This window comes from Amblyomma mixtum, chromosome 3 (assembly GCF_055824585.1).
Source record: "Amblyomma mixtum isolate Tamu chromosome 3, ASM5582458v1, whole genome shotgun sequence".
Lineage (NCBI taxonomy): Eukaryota > Metazoa > Arthropoda > Arachnida > Ixodida > Ixodidae > Amblyomma > Amblyomma mixtum.
The window spans coordinates 134,881,181-134,898,697 of NC_143014.1; positions in this window are offsets into that span (position 1 = coordinate 134,881,181).

Sequence of the window (17,517 nt, forward strand, 5' to 3'; positions counted from 1 at the left end):
CTTGGCGAGAACAATTATTTTTTACTGATCGCTATGTTCAGAAGCAAGATGTCTGTTAATTTAAAATGCTGGTTTATCATTTAGGAGCACAGAAAACATGTCCTAGACTTCTTAATCGCCTATTTTCTCACTGTATATGCGTCACATTCTTGTGCATACCTGCAATTCTTTTGTTTTCGTTAAGATATCTTTCGTTCTTAACCAAAGCGCGTTTTCCTTTGCCATTGAAGAAAGCTCTATAACTTGGCTATTATATGCGGCAAAAGAGCAGTATATTTAAACTGATTGGTCGAATTATATTTGCACACACCACCTAGATATGGCCTGTTTTCTTAAGTGTTAAATTTTGAACATAGTGTTGATTCACACAGTGCCAGAAAATAGTACTGCCTCAAGAGTCAGCTTGACTCGATTTCCCTGCTCTCCTAGAAGAGCAGAAGCTGCTCAGGCAGGATTTTCATGCCGCCAGGTAAAAGAGAGTTCCAAGCTATGGGAGCGTCAAGTAAGAATGCAGAAAAAGTTGTACAACGCTAGGAAAAAATATTTCGAAAGAACAAACAATAAATGAGACAGGGCAATACAGAATGCTGACCCCGCAGAGTCTGCGACAAATGGTTTATTCTGGAAACAGCCAGTGGCATGGATCACAGTGCATAAAAATTAAAGGACACGTACAGTGGATGTACACCAACACACAATCAGTCAAGTGCTCCAAAATTGAAAAAAAAATGTGGAGCCATCGAACAACACTATTTGATAAAACGTAAACCTGACCAATGTACTAACAAAGACATGACTCCAAACAAATTCGCACTCAACTGAGCAAGAGCCAGCTTGAAATCATTCACACCTCCGAAAAATTAGGCACAAAACGTACAGTACTGGCTACCTCAACACTGGCACTGCATAACATGTCCAAACGACCAGAGATTGGCAGTAATGCAAGACAACACCAAGCCAGGAATCCCTTTTCAGCTAGGACATGAAGACCAGACACCCATACATACCATTCCCAACCCTCACACACAAAATGAGGACAATGCCTAGGGGTTTGTGAATGTTCGAACTTTTTGGACAGCATAATTGAATAAATTTCTGTTCAGTTAGTTGAACGAATCAAACAGTATAGGTTCAAGATTATTTTAAATGAATCTAATTTGCTATCAAATTTTCAGATACTTTTCGAATAATTGATACAACGCTTGATTAAGCTCCACCGTGTTTTTCTGCAATTTATCTTCTAAAAACTGCACACATTGACGACGTGTACCAGTATACATATTCTAATTGCAAAAAGTACTATTTGCACTCTCTTACAAATTCTACTTCTATACAGACACTATTAACACGACCACCTCCCCACCTACACTACAAGTAACTGCCCGATACAATTTGATGCAATGAATTGCAATGATGTAATGATTTGATGGAAATGTTACAATTTCCTCGGTAGACTGATCAACACACACACCCACATGTACACATATTTCACATTTCCCCCTACACACGCACAAAGGGGATCACAGAAAGCCGATGAGTCCTCTCTCTTTCCTCGGTAGCATGTATATTACACATCATTTCGAAGTCAGTCAAGTTCCTGGATGCCACTCAAATCTTCATCACTGGAATCAGTGCTCGACTCATCAGAGGAGGAGTTGCACGAGTCAGAAATGCTGAAGACAACCGCTTCAATTTCAGCGTCAACAATCATATCGCGTTGCCATGCTTCAGCACATGAACGCAACAGTTTTGCCAGTTTTCCTGGCTTACAGACGCCAGTGCTTCCGGCAGCAGCTTTTGAACTTCAGCCAAAGAGAAACATTTATTGCGACTTGCGATTATGAATATTGCATAAGAATGCAATCTGCCAAGTGACGCAAATGCTACCGTTTAAAAACCCATTAAAATGCATGCATGAAATAGCTGGAAAAATCAATGCACTTATTATATGCGCAAACATGAGGTAAAACAAAACATTATCTACACTGTGTGTAAAACTCCTCAGTTACTGATAAACAGAAGCGTTTTTTAAGGTTTAATGCCCCAAAGTAACAATCAACAGTGCTTTGGTAGCGTCCAATAAAGCGGTCTGCGCCGACGCTCCCCTGGAAGCTCCCGGTCGCGAAGAACCGGAGGGCGCAGAGGACTTGCTCTTCGACCGAAAGCGAATGAGGCTCGGTACGCACTCTCGGCAGGCGTGGGTCGTCGCCTAACTCTTTACACAACCATCGTACCGATGTTTTAGACAGGCGAAAATGTCGCTGGAAGTCGTCGTCGGCCATGGCAGTAAACGGCTCCAGCCACCCGTACTGACATTTGGCGAAAGAGAAAGCGATGACCCAGGCTGCCGCTGCTGCCGCCATGACAGTCCCGAGATTAATTCGGGGCACTTCACCGTTCACGAGTTTAGCTCCGGATTCACCTGTCAATCAAAACCATTGGTCACGCCCCCGGCGTGCCGTACATAAATTATAGGCGTACGCGCTATGGGTGGGCCACTCCCAACATCCCTGCCGGCTACAGGTATGCTGCGCGGCTGTGCTGATTGCTGACAGACATCGACGATGTTGACCATCGAAACATAACAGGCAAAACGGACGTCATCGCTGATTAATCTAAGCACCTCTGCGAAGGACGCGCACCGTGGCGACCGCCGCCGATTTCTTCGCTAGCATACCAAGATTGCACAACACTATAGCCTGTTGCAACCACGTGAGCACGCAAGCGCGTACTTCACAACCGTAGCACCTTTCTTTGTTATAAGTCCAGTTCCATTATTACAAACAGGATCCCTCATCTGCCCGAAAAATATTATTGCGATGTCACTGCGGTATACAACGGCGATCGACGTTAGTGACAAAACCAGTCCGCAAAACCTTGAAGTGCGCGACGTAAACAAATACCACGCAGATATACGCGCCACCACCTTCACAGCTTTCATTCAGCGTCTGATGACATAGGATGAGTTGTGTCGCTGGGTAGCACGCTCTTCGCATCCGCAGTGCACTAAAGAGGCGTCACGCAAAACAGGCATACGTAATGAATCATTGAACACAGCCAAACAGCAATTTTTTTCTCACATCGCATCGCAGCCGCTCGCACGGTCAATTTCTACCGCTGAGATTCGCCAAGGGCGTACTAAAAGCAATGGTTGGCCATAGCGGGGTGCGGCAGCGGCCGTAGCAGCGGAGAACTGCACCTGAGGTCACTGCAGAGAGCAGCAGTGACGCGGGGGTGAAGTGCAGTTCAGTTTTTTGCTTTTGTGGATTAGGCAAGCCAGAAGATGCATAACTGTTATATTTTGACATACGACACAATAAAATATATTATCGCAATGGCCGAAAAATAAGGCACATTCAGCGAGTAGTAGTTGCCCAGTCTTTTCAGTCGAAGGCAGCGCTACCGGCGGCGTGTCAGCGCAGGAGCTCTCTCGTTTTCGGCACGGTGGGCTGCCGCTCTAGTTCGTATGCAAGCCACGCTGCAAGCAATGGCCTCACTATCGCCACTAGCGGCAGAAAGTGTCAAATCTTTGTTAATTTCCTAAACCTATGCTTTTCAACAACGCTTCATTGGATTCAGATCATAAAATTTGGAAATGAGAAAAATGTTCATAATATTATCTGTTGCCTTTTAACGTATTCGAGAGAAGAGAAAGGGTTGATACAAGAGTGCACATAGTGCGCACTGTTCGTCTTCGGAAATGGAGAGACATATAGAGCCTGGAAGAGAAGACACGCCTTTGACGCGCCCGAAAAGGCGTGTCAAAAAGCTAGCGGCGAGTGTGCATATAGATAGCAGAGAATTCACGATTTCGCGATTACTGATATGGCGCTGATAACTTCAGGTAGCGCTGCGGCCTGGTATTGCGCAGTGTATTGTGTTTGAAGTGTGAAACAGGCGCGCAGGGTGACCTTGTATCGCCTTTACAGGGCTTTATCTCTACATTTTATTGTCCGCTGCCTGCGCACATTCCGGGCTATCTTCATTCACTGACTGCCGTCATCGCAAACTCGGATGAAACTCGGGCGAGCGCCAAACTCGGGCCTTCCGGCATATATAGCGCCCCAGGACACCAGTTAACTCGTTCGCGAAGGGCGAGTCAACGTACTGTGCACCATGAAATTGCTGTCGAGTAAAGATTTACCGTGGCGTTGTGGCGTTCAGATGTTGCCTTTACTGTTTCATCATTTACTGAGCTGTGCCAACTCTAACCAGCCAGCGATCTACCAATTTAGAGAACAGAACTCGCGACATATACGCACGAAACTGCCGCTGAACTCAAAATGTTAGCATATACAGGGTGTTTCACCTAAGACTTTCTGCAATTTTTAAAAATAAGCTATTTGAATTAGATGCGCGCTTTTTCTGTCATAGCATTGTCAGTGGCGTAGTACATCATAATGCAGCTAAGACGTGCTAACTAGCAGGCTTGTTAACCAATATTTAATAGTTAACTTCTAAACTATTACCGTTGGGCTCCTTAATTATTTAGAGGCATGTAGCCCACCGTAAGTAATGTCCATATCCGTTTTTAGAATTTTGAGAACACGACTATCCTCGGCGCTGTGGCCCAACAAATTCCGCCAACATCGCGCCAAAATACATGCGGTTTGAGAAGCTTGCAGGCAAAGCAACCTCTCCAGTGAACCTAACTCGTCGAAATAGCCAAAATTTGTTGCGACACAGCGCCGAGGATAATCGCGTTCTCGAAATTCTAAAAACGGATATGGACATTACATACGGTGGGCTACATGCCTCTCAATTATTAAGGAGCCCAAGGGTAATAGTTTAAAAGTTAATTATTAAATATTGGTTAACAAGCCTGCTAGTTAGCACGTCTTAGCTGCATTGTGATGTACTACACCACTGACAATGCAATGCCAGAAAAAGCGGGCATCTAATTCAAATAGCTTATTTTTAATAATTGCAGAAAGTCTTAGGTGAAACACCCTGTATAACTACTGAAAAGCATTACCACTCATCCTTTGTATAGGCGAGAGGTAGCGCACTCGGCTCGCAATGCAGAGTTTCCCGGTTCGAATCCTCCCTCCGGGGCGGTTTTTTTTCCCCAGCCACTCGTAATAAAGCAGTGTTTCTACTCCTGCAGAGGGAGTGCGCCTAGCAGGAGTGCGGCGACTCTGGAAAAAGGAGTGAAATATGGGACAAGCGTATACTCCATCGAAAGGAGTTCCCCGCACTCCTTTTGTTCTTAGAGTGTACGTGTTGGGGAAACCGAGGCGAAACGCAAACAGCGACGGGATCCCGAGTTGCTTTCTCGAGAAGCAGCTGTTGCCGGATGAAGACGGCAAGCGACTCATGATGCCGCTACGCGGGCGTTCAATATATTCATACCTATTATAAAACAGCGCGAAAGACGGGACAAAAGAAGGAGACAACACAGGCGCTCGCCAGAGTTGTGCAGTTTATTTCTTCAACATCGGGTCCTTTCTTGTCTCTTGTTTTTCGTGTTGTTCAGCGCTTGCGTTGTCTCCTTTTTTTGTCCCGTCTTTCGCGCTCTTTTAAGTATGAACCTTCACCAACAAGCCCTGTTCGCCACACTTGTTCAGTATTGTTTTAATTCCCAAGACTGATGACAAGGTGAAACGAATGTTGGTGGGTCCTATCGACCAATCAGCCTCACTAACATGGATTACAAGATGTACATGGATTTTAGCCAGAAGTTTGCACAGTGTAATCACCAAGTTAGTTGGGCCGCATCTAACCTGCAGTCTGCAGCATCAAATGTCTCAGCATTGCCGCAAATACCGGGTGTTTTTTTTTAGAAGGTCCAAAATTTTTAAAGAAAGGTAAATTCCTTTAGATTTATTTTAACCCTGGGGCTATACTGAGGGCTACGGCGGACACCAAGTAAGAGGAATACTACTTTAATTAGTTCGCTGATTAACTGATTACGTTAATTAACTTTTATAATTTTTATTTCAGGGGATATGTTGTATTAGCAGAGTTGGAGATCGTCTTCCAAACAGTCCAGCCAAGAAAAAAGATTTTCATGAAAAAATTTTTTGCGCGCGTAACGAAGCGAGAAAAAGTCACCCTGGTAGGCCGCTTCACACTGTAACACAGCGTCTGTGAGCGCTCGCTCCGCCCTGCACTTAGTGTCCATGCGTTTTTGTTCCAGCGCGGCATTCCGTGAGGCCGCGGAGCGAAGCGATATAAGCAGCGATAGCGCAGGCCGCCAGTCCGGGACGCGTGACGCAAAGCGCAGGGCGGAGTGAACTACGTCAGAGGCGCTCCCGCCGCTGCGTTACGGTGTGAAGATGCCTACCAGGGTGATTTTTTCGCGCCTCCTAACGTGCGTGAAAAATTTTTAATTCAAATTGTTTTTTCTCGGTTAGACTGTTTAGAGGACGATCTCCAATTCTGCGAATACAACATATCCCCTAAAACAAAAATTACAAAAGTTAATTAACATATTTAGTTAATCAGCGAACTAATTAAAGCAGTTTTCCTCTTGCCTGGCGCCCGCCGTAGCCTCCAGTATAGCCCCAGTGCTAAAATAAATCTAAAGCAATTTATTTTTTTTTTTAAATTTTGGACCTTCTAAAAAAAAAAACACCCGGTATACAGCACATATGTTGCACGAAGCGTATTATAATGTTTTGATGCGCTTGGCAGTCAGGTATAGCTATGATACAGCTAGGGTTAGCAAAAGCCTTCTACCGTGTTTCTCATGACATTATTTTCTCCATTTTAGAGCACGCCAACCTAGGTAGCGTAATGGTGTACGCAAATTGTACAACGCTAATTATAGTTAACGGTGACCTTACCGACAGCCTCATAGTACGCTCGTCGGTGAAGCAAGAATGCCCGCTGTCCTCCCTGCTTTTGCAGTGTATCTCGAGCCGTTATAGCTTGGCCATTCTTAACAGTGACTGCTTTTCTGGATTAAAGCTGCAGTCATCCGAAGTGAAAATCATTGCGTACGCGGACGACATAGCAGTATTCTGCACAGAGACAGGATTCGCGAAGCTACGAATGTTGTCGAAAAGTTTTTTGACCTGACTGGATGTCAGGTAAACTGGAAAAAAAGCTCCGGATATTGGCATGCGGAATGGGATGTTTCACCAGAATTTTCTCTCGACTGCAATAGATTGACTTGCCGATGCGGTACCTTGGGGCGCCCCTAAAATGCTATCGCGGTCTCAGCACACACTGGAAGGCAGAGGTGTTAAAGGGTACGTGCCTAGGGTCCGGACATTTTTGAAAAACAAGCCCAGTGCATAGATAAGGCATCGAAGATAATCTCTGCAAAATACTAGAGGCATGCGCGCTCCGAAAAGCTGTAAAAATTCAAATCAAAGCCCGCTCGTTCTTTCCTTCCACAAGCAAAAGTCCACGCCCTTTACTCTGGCTCGTTTGACGTCATACGGGTCACTTTCGCTAAAGGCATTCCATTGGTGCGTCGTTCTGACTGACGGGAGAAGGTTGGGCGTAGGCGGGGGATCGCGTCATCTGCGCAACGCTTTCTGAAGCGCCTTCCGTTTTGGCACATGATTACAAACCCGCATGAAGAAAAAAAAACTGAGGCGGGAGCCTACGGCGACAGCCTTGAACCCTAGTCATAAAAAGTAAAAGATAGTAAAACTGAGAGAGTCGGTTCCCCCCCTCGCCGTGCTCACGTCACGAGATAGTCCTCTGCGTGCGCGCTCCCTTTTCAAGTTAATTTTTCTTCCATGCAAGCCCCCCAAAACAAGGTTTTAGTAACGTGTGCAGTAGAGCCTTTCCCTCGCTCCCAAACTTGACCGCTCCGCACACACACTGCTTATAGTTGATGCATCTTGTCTACACCTTGGCTCCGTTGAATGACAGGAGCTTAGGAGCAGTGAAAAGACACAAACACACAGAACACATAAACACACGAAGAAAAGTAAACAGGCGGGTTCGCGCTTCGCCGTGTGTTTCGAACAAAACCGACTCTCGCCCCTCCGGTCGTGAAACGATACCCTACAAAAATGCACGCTGAGGTGCAATTAACTGTTGATAGAGTATTTATTGAGTCTATAAGAAGTCTACTAATACTCAAGTCCTAATGACTTTGGTCTATAAAAAGTCAATATGTTCTTGACTGATATGACCCAATATAAATTTAATTGACTACGAGTGAATTAAAACTCAAGCAACAAAAAATCAATTTACAGCCGATTTATCACTATGCCATTAAAAAGTCAATAAGTACTTGACTGATATGATCCAATATAAATTTAATTGACTACAAGTGAATTAAAACTCAAGCAACAAAAAATCCATTTACAGCCCATTTCGCACGACTCATTAACAAGTCAATATGTTATTGACTGATATGAACCAATATAAATTTAATTGACTACAAGTGAATTAAAACTACAGCAATAAAAGTCCATTTACAGCCGATTTCTCACGAGTCATTAAAAAGTCAATATGTTGTTGACTGATATGAGGCAATATAAATATAGTTTACTAAAAGTGAATTAAAACTCTAGCAACAAAAATTAAATTTACAGCAGATTTCTCACCGGTCACAGAACCAACCGCAACCACAGCTCAAACGAACCTCATTTCAGCTGAACAGCCTTTGTTCATATTATATTGGCTATGGGAGAGGTCACGATGTTTTAGTTGGTTGTAGGTTGTGACTCGAAAAACACTGCTCATGAGGTAGCTTGGCAAAGTAAAATTTAACATACAACTGAACACAATATTCTTTTCTGGTACCAAGAGAGAACTGTGGTATGAAAATTTTTGCCTCCGGTTGGAATTAAATTGCACAATGTAGGTGAGAGCTCACTTGTGTTACTGATTCATAAATGTGACAGCACAATGGCGTGGAGGTAGCAGCCCTGCATACCGGGTGTTTCAGCAATCACTTTAAAAAAATTTCAAAAATAGGCTTTTTGGGGTAAAAATATGGATTGTGCGGCATAGTACTACCAGTGTTGGCGGACAGCAGAAAATCGGTCTTCAGTAGTAAGCTGATTTACTAATATTTAATAAATAATTTTTAACCAGCAGAGTTAGACGCGTAGTTGCAATCAGAGGTTTGTAGCTGGTCCTTAGTGATAGCCAAGGGCGTCCGCAGAATTTTTTGCAGGGGGGGGGGCCCGTTGGTGCCCCGGGGGGGGGGGGGGTATGTTCGTAGCAGAAAGGCGCTATTTGCGGAGTAAATTTATTTATTTATATATAAATAAAAATTAAACAAAATGCACACATGAAAGAAAAATTACAAACAGCAAATTAAAGCGCGGCTAGGAGAGGTACATTGGAGTTTATCAACGAAGAAACAACTAAAATTAATAAAAATGCAAAAAGATGCTATATCACTTCGTGGAGAAGAGTGCTCAGTCTTGCTGCATACGGGTTCTCGACTCACCCGGATTGATGACCAGCACACAGCACAATATGTTCACAAACACGCAACTACAGTCACTCAGTCAGTCTTCCTTGAACAGCAACTGTAGGCGCCTCGGATTTTTCTGGGCGAATTGCGTAATTACACGTGTGATAAATTCACTTCTGTGCTTCATTACACGCTCTCGGTGCACACTCATCATACACATTGATTGGAAAAACTGTTGAACGCGTACGTTGAAAACAAAAGATGACTATATATACAACGAAAACTTATTTACAAGATAAATGCACGCTCGCAGCTTCATACACCTCGCTCCATCTTGCTTGCGCATCCGCACAGTCGAGCAACCGCACACACACTGCTCTTCGCTCGTCGTTTTCTCGTCCGCTGTCTTGGTTGTTCTCAGCTTCGCTGACAACCGGCCACTAAAAACACCCAAGCACAAACACAGAGGCGCGCACACGTGCAAGGGCTTACTTGCCGCAGTATCCCCGAATGCGCACTTTGGGGGTGAAAGGAACGCCGCGCAACTTCCGAGGGGAAGGGACACTCGCCACTCCAGTCGGAAAATTTGTCTTTGTGTTTTTATGGGGTTCAGAGCCCCAAAACGACTCAGGCTATGAGGGATGGAGTAGTACAGAGTTCCGGGTAATGTCGACCACCTGGGTCTCTTTACCATGCACTGACACGCACAGTACATGGGCGCTGTTGTGATTTGAGGCCCAGCCAGAGGTGACAGGCGAGCCAGGCAGGCGCCATCGGGCTGCGTTGACCAAAGGCGCTGGTTTTCGCAGAAGACGCAAATAACGCTGGTGTGGGGGCGCCTCGGGAGACTGCGTCGCCGTGAACAAAAGCAGCTAATCCCCTTTGCCGGAGATTCTGAAAGCGGCGCTTCTACCGAACTGCGCTACCCGTGGATCGGAGGAGACAGCGAGCGGCGGCGGCGCCAACTCATCGCCCGCTTGCCCCTGAGCAGCCCGACAAAGCGGGGGTGGACACGGCTGATTTTACCTTCCCTCCTTAAGAATTCATCGGTGACCGGCGTAACGATAGGCGAAAACAAGATGCCCCGTGCACTGTCTGCCTCCGTGTCGCTATCTCTCTAGAGATCAAAGAAACAGACACCCATCTCAAGGCGGCTCGAAACACATGCTCGCCGGTGCCGCTGTATGTCTGGAACAGGTCGCCCTTCAGTAGAGCTAACGATGGCGTGGTTTGAAAACGGCGGAACGACGCACGCCCGGACGCGGCATTTCGCAGATGTGACCATGCGGGGCTGCTTTTACCCTTTTGACTGAGCGCACCACCGCCCCTGGCGTGCGGCCATCACTCACGGTTCGAGTGAGTGATTTTCCAGGGGGGTGCAGCCGCCCCCCCTTGCCCCCCCCTCCGGACGCCCATGGTGATAGCCATATCAGTTTTTAGAATTTCGAAAACGCGATTACCCTTGGGGCTGCGGCTCGACGAAATCTGGCTTTTTCGACAAGTTACATGCACTGGAGGGTTTGCTTTGCCTGCTTTCGAAAGCGCATGTATTTTCGCTCGATGCAGCCATATCTTGTCGAGCCACAGCGGCGAGTGTAATAGCGTTTTCGAAATTCTGAAAACTGATATGGCTATCACTAACGACCGGCTACAAATCCCTAATTGCAACCAATTGCTTATCTCTGACAGTTAAAAAGTTAGAAATTAGTTTACCAGCTTACTACCTAAGACAACCGGCTTCCCGCTGTCCAGCGTACAGGTAACAGTATGCCGCAAAACCCTCATTTATACCCCAAAAAGCCTATTTTTGAAAAAAATTTTAAGTCTTCCCAGAAAAACTTGATATTTTCTTTATTTGGAGATATTGTCAATCCAATTAGGTATTTTTACAGGAGGCAGCATTCACACATATGTACAAAAGGGTAACTCGACTATTACAACAAAAACGAGCCAAGCACATAAAATAAAATGGCTCATCTTGATTGCTGTATTGAGTATAAGTATACAGGCTGTTAAAATGCCTCGTAATAAAAGACTGGAATAAAAGCCGGCGCAAGGCAGGATGGCATGCGTACCTCTCGCTTGAAGTCACCAAGTGCGCATATTTCACTACAAACACATTTTCACAACACTAACAGCACCATCACACGAAAAACAGCTTGAAAATCTGACTAGCCTGTCGTAACAGCAGCGAGCGAAACTCCCGCGACAGCAGACGATGTAAAAAGATCGACTACAGCGCCACTAGTTCACGCGCCCACCACTTTAGTCACCTCCCGACACAACCGGTCGGCCTTCTCGGGAGAGTGTCCACACTGTGGGGAGGTGTTTGCGGACACGTATCACATGGTGTGGGCATGCCCTGCCAATTCTGCTTTCCCACCTCACCCCCACCCCACCCGAGAGGACTGGGAGGCTGCCCTGCTCGGCTGCTCAACTCTCCAGGACCAACCAGCCCTGGTGACAAGAGCCCGGGACGCCGAGGAGGCCACAGGTGTCCCGGACTAGGGATCCCTCCTAGTGATTGTGAGGGCCGGGCCCTTCAGGCACGGTCCAAGTATACCTCCCTTGTGCATAGTATAAATAAATGTTTTACATCACCACTACGCTCGCTCTCTAGGGCGAGAGAGCGCGCGCGTCGAGACCAGCCGTACTCCCGAGAGGAGCTGCGAAACTGAAACTAATGGTGTCTTCGGCTGACGGCACTCGTGGAGTTTTCTACGCACAGGCGCGGTGCCCCACGTTCGGCGGGATGCCACTCGTGCAGTGCCGTGCATTCGGATGGGACGAGCACTACACGCGTGCGCGCCACCGCGCCACCGTGGAGACGGTCGGTGGAGCGCGGTGCAATCGCGTCGTGCAGCGCGCGCTTGCAGACGACGCGGTTCACGCTCGTTGGTTGAGGCAGCATCGACGAAGAGGAAAAAGGGAAGAAGCATTACAAGTGGGAAGTTACTCTAGCTCAAGCTGTAAAGGCGTATGCATCGAAACCGGCAAGCATAACGCCTTGGTGTGGTGTCTTAGAAACCTGCGGCCCCGTAATTATTGGCAGTATCTCACGACAGGCTCGTGGGTCCTGCGTTTTCCGCCGATTCCATCAACGCCAGTTACAAGCGCGGTAGTGCACTGTTCTGAAGAGGTTGTTGCTAATTATACAAACTGTTGACTGTGCTCGTTGGCGTCGGCCGCTCGTAGGAATTGCCTCTGAGATGTTCGAGAGTCTCGGAGGCCTCGGTTAACAGACGGCAGAAAGACCAACGGCACTCTGCGAGTGTTTCGCATGTTCAGCTGATGTGCAAGGAGACGTGCCACTCGTGTAGTATTTGACGTCACTTCCTGCGCACCGGTACAGAGGCTGTGCGTGTCAGCCGAAGACACCATAAGAACGTTGCTCATTACTGCGAACACAGCCATTGCGCACGACTAACGAAACAACCTCCGGCTTAAACAGCAAGTAAAGGGTGGTTCTTTTATCTTCTTCTTTGTACGGAGAGGTTGTCCCTCCGTTCTTCTTTCTTCCGACGAAGTACTGAGCCAGTAGGATGAGACTTGCAGGACAGACAGGGACTCTTGTCGAGCACTGATATAGGCTTTATGTACACAGACGACTATTTACAAGGAGTATGTACATGACAGCATGATGTCTGTCTGACCAGCCGCCCCGTGTACCCACTCCACGGCTACTCGAGAGCACGGTCTGCGTGCCTGGCTCCGGTCGAGACCAAAATATCTGTGTCGCGATGGCGGCCGAGCATCGCGCGCCCCCGCGCTCTCTCCCCACGCGAAAAGAAAAAAAGCAAGAAGTTGAATTATTCTTAAGCCGCAAGCAGGAGGAGCCTCGTCACTACATGTGTTTTTGCTCTCTCCCTAAAAGCCCCGGCCTTGGCGCCATACACAGCTTGCAAACGCGGCGACGAACGCCCTCCCGCCACAGGGACCGCGACACCCCCTTCGGGGCAGGTAAGATGCCGCTAACCGTTCCCAGATGAGGCTAGCAAATGGGCGCGCAGCCAACGGGCATTGTCCGTACCGCGCCAGGCCGTGTGGCACCGGCCCTGTCAGAGAAGGGATGTCTTCGATAACCGCAAGCGCGCCCTCCGCGAGCCTAACCCTTTGAAGAAAGCCGCGAGGCGCGCATATGCTGCCCTTCCCTCTCCCCACAACAGACCTGTAGGCGACCCGCACTCGGCCACGGAGGATGCTTTCTTCCCGCAGGCCGCGACCGGGCGGAAAAGCGACCTTCAACTGATAGGGGAGACCTCTCATTTACTTTGGTAAAAAAAAAACACGGAAACGAGCTTGCAGTGAAACAGCGAACGCCGTCCAGACTAACGACCGCGATGCTTTCGCCGCGCCGCTCGTAGAGCGGCTTTTTCAGTCGTTATTACGGCGCCGGTTAAAGGGCCACGGACCACCCCAGCTCAGCAGACACTCTCTACCTCTCTTTCAGCGAGCCTCCTCTCCTTCCACTCCCTCCTCGAAATTTTTCTCTCCCGCTCCTCGTCGAGTAGGCTCGGCAAGGCAAAATCACCCCTTCCTTCTCCGGTGTAAGCCGGAGGCGTGGTGTCTGTGGAGTGCGCCACAGGGCGACGTCATGGCCCCGCCTTCAATAGAATTCTTTTCTTGGTTTTTGCATTTTCTCCGCACACTGAACGATCGAGAGGCGCGATCGGCTCGACCACCTAGACTTGTTAGCGAGCGCATCCTTTCATACATCTGTTTGTCATTCCCAGTTAACGAGCCACCTTTTCATTTTCTTTTAGGCCTCCCCACCGTTTCACGAGCGGAGGGGCGGAAGTCGGTTGTGTTCGAAACACACGGCGAAGCGCGGACCCGGCAACCGCCCGTTTGCTTTTCTCCATGCGTGTTTGTGTTCTGTGTGTTTGTGTCTTTTGTCCGCTCCAAAGCATATGTCATTCATTGGAGTCAAGGCGTACGCAAGATGCACGAAAGATAAGCGGTATGTGTGCGGAGCGGTAAAGTGGGCGAGCGAGGGAAAGGCTCTGCTGCACTACTAATTAAAACCTTGTTTTGGGGGGCTCGCATAGAAGAAAAGAAACTGAGAAGGGAGCGCGCACGCAGAGCGTCTCGTGACGGGATCACGGCGGGGGGGGGGGGGGGGGGGGGGGGAGGGGGGGGGCGAGCCAACTCCCTCAGTTTTACTGTTTTTTTACTTTTTATGGCTAGGGTTCAAGGCTGTCGCCGCACGCTCCCTCCGCAGTTTTTTTTTTTTTGTTCCTTCATGCGGGTTTGTAGGCATGAGCCAGAACAGAAGGCGCTGCGGAAAGCGTTGTGCAGACGACGCGACGCAAGGCTACGCCCAACCTTCTCCCGTCAGTCAGAACGATGCACCAATGGAGTGCCTTTAGCGAAAGTAGCCCCCCCTGACGTCAGCGGGGTGCAGAGTAGTGGGCCGGGCCCGTTTTTGAAGGAAGGAGAGAACGAACGGGCTTTGATTTGAATTTTCGCAGCTTTTCGGGGCGCGCATGGCTCTAGTATTTTGCAGAGGTTATCTTCGATGCCTCATCTATGCAGTGGGCTTGTTTTTCAAAAATGTCCGGACCCTGGTCAGTGGCCCTTTAAAATGGAAAGAGGCGATCGAATGGCGCCAACCTTACACAGCATCTGTGTTAAAAACGCGAAGTCGAAAAATGCAGAGGCACCCGAATTTGATCTCGTATACACAGCGTCCGTCGCACTGCGAGTGTCCAATCCAACAAACGGTACTTGATGCAGCGCGCTCTACTTAATGTGCATAATAAATTATTGTTGAAATAAGTTACCGCTCGTCAGTCAGGATGGCCATTCTACTTCCAGACGCGATAGCGGACGGTCGCAGAATCATGGGGTCCCACGGAGCGGCGATAGCGGCCGTTGCCGGCCGCGGAAACAGGTTTGCCAGCGAAGCTGATAAGGATTACGAAATCGTTCTGCCTACCCTGCCCACCGGACGTGTTGTTTTAAACACGGTTTTTCTGAACGGGGACGTGCGTGTGAGACCCTACAGGGTCGAAGACTTCAGAGACGCCCTCGCCAACGTTGGTGCGCTCCCCGACGTCGTGGCGTTGGGGCGTACCAGATAAACCACGTGTGGGCGGTGACCTTCAGCAGCGCTGACGCCGCAAAGAAACTGGCCGCCGTGAAGGAGCTGGAAGTGAAGGGACGCCGCTGTATCGTTTTTGACCCAGAGGACCACCAGGTCAAGCTGCGACTGCACTGGATGCTTCACGGCGTCGCCGACGAGGACATCCGTACGGCATTCGCGGCGTTCGGCAACGTGACCGAAGTCACCCGGGAGCGTTGGCGCGTCGCCGGCATGAAGGAGAAGGGGTCCACCACGAGGACCGTGCTCCTCAAACTGAAGCCAGGCGTGAAGGTGGACGACCTGCCCCACCAGGACGAGTCGCTGGCGAGTTGGCTCTCGTGGTGGTGCCAGGGCGGCCGATGCAGTGCCTGCGCTGCAGCGGCACGGGGCACGTGCGCCGTGATTGTAAGGTGCCCAGGTGCTCGAAGTGCCGTCGCTATGGACACTCCGAGGCTGACTGCGTGCGCACCTACGCGTCAGCTACCAGGCGTGTAGCGGCGAGCGACTCCGCAGAGCTCATGGATGTCGTCGAGGCGGAGGAAGCAGCCAGCGGCATCGACGACACGGGCAAAACGGCAGGGGTTGAACCAGCTGTCTCGAGCAGCAGCACCGACACGGCTGTCGGACAGGAGAGCGGGTCGCCCATTTGTGACAAACCTTTGACGCCACTGGAGACGCCCAAAGAAAACCCCCGAGCCCGTCAGAGCACGTGGACGCGGAAACAAAGACGGCCAGCGAGAACCGCGACGAGAAGACCGACGCCCGCATGAATGTCGGCGTGACTACCCCTGCGAAGCGTACGCACGCCGAGACCAAGGCCGACGGGGAGAAGGCAGCAGAGCCCAGCGTGGAGGAACCGCCGGCAAAAACGCCGCAAGCACGACGGCCCAGTCTGCGGCCGCGCCCAAAGGTTCCGGCTGACAAGCGTGGCGGCGACAAGGCGCCGCCTGACCAGGAGCACGTGCTCGCGCCGGATGACACCGGCGGCGACGGAATCGTCTAGCGACATGCTGGACGCGGGAGGTAAGCACCATGCTTTCGGTCTCTTCTTCCTAAGTTAAAATGGCTTCTGCAACTCCGTTTAAAGTCGCCACCCTAAATGTCAGAGGCCTGGCAGGTAAAAGAAAACAAAGCCAGTTGTACCGACTTATAACGGAGCAAGATATTGATATACTGGCAGTGCAGGAGACCAAAGTCGACGGTGAGGAAGAGACCGGGAGCATGGCGCGGCGTTTCACGTTTAGGTATTTCGCGGTCGTTAGCCATGCGGTGGGCACATCGGCAGGTTGTATTCTGTTTGTCAAGAAGTTGCCGGGGCTAGAGGTACACGGTCATCATTCGTGTTTGTCGGGTCGATACGTGTCCATAGATTTTTCACCGTGCAACACTGATTGGCGCATTGTTTGCCTGTACGCTCCTAATGCGGTTGATGGCCGAGCCACGTTTTTTGAAAGTGTCCAAGAACGGCTTCGCACGGACAGACAGCTGATTGTTATGGGCGATTACAACTGTGTTCTTAGTGCGCGCGACAAGACAAGCGTCCGAAATTTCCGAGATAAGAGCACTCAAGTGTTGTTGCGAATGATTGTGAACTGCAACCTCGAGGATGTGGTTGAGTGTCTTGAAGGAGCGCGTGCTACACACGATTCGAGGGCTCAAGTCACGCACGGCTAGACCGCATTTATGCATCCGCGGATACTGTACCTAAATGCAATAGTTATGGAGTAGTTCCGGTTTCATTTTCTGACCACTGTTTAGTTCAATGTTGCATAGGAATCGTTAAGAAGGGGAATGGTTTTTCGTGGGAAATGTGGAAGTTAAACGACAAACTACTTCAGGACGAATTTTATAACCGAGCTGTAAGGGAAGAAATAGCAAAAATAGAACCAAGTAGCAATATGAGGATTTGGCAGCAGTGGGAGCTCACTAAAGAAACTTTAAAATTAAAAGCAATAGAAAGAGCCACCTGCATACGTCATGAAGCAAAAAAAGAGGAAATGGAGCTAAAGGCACTGCTTCAGAAGATGATAAAACAGGAATGCCGAGCGCCTGGTAAATGGATAGAAGACATAAGAAAGACCAAACAAAAGTTAGAGCT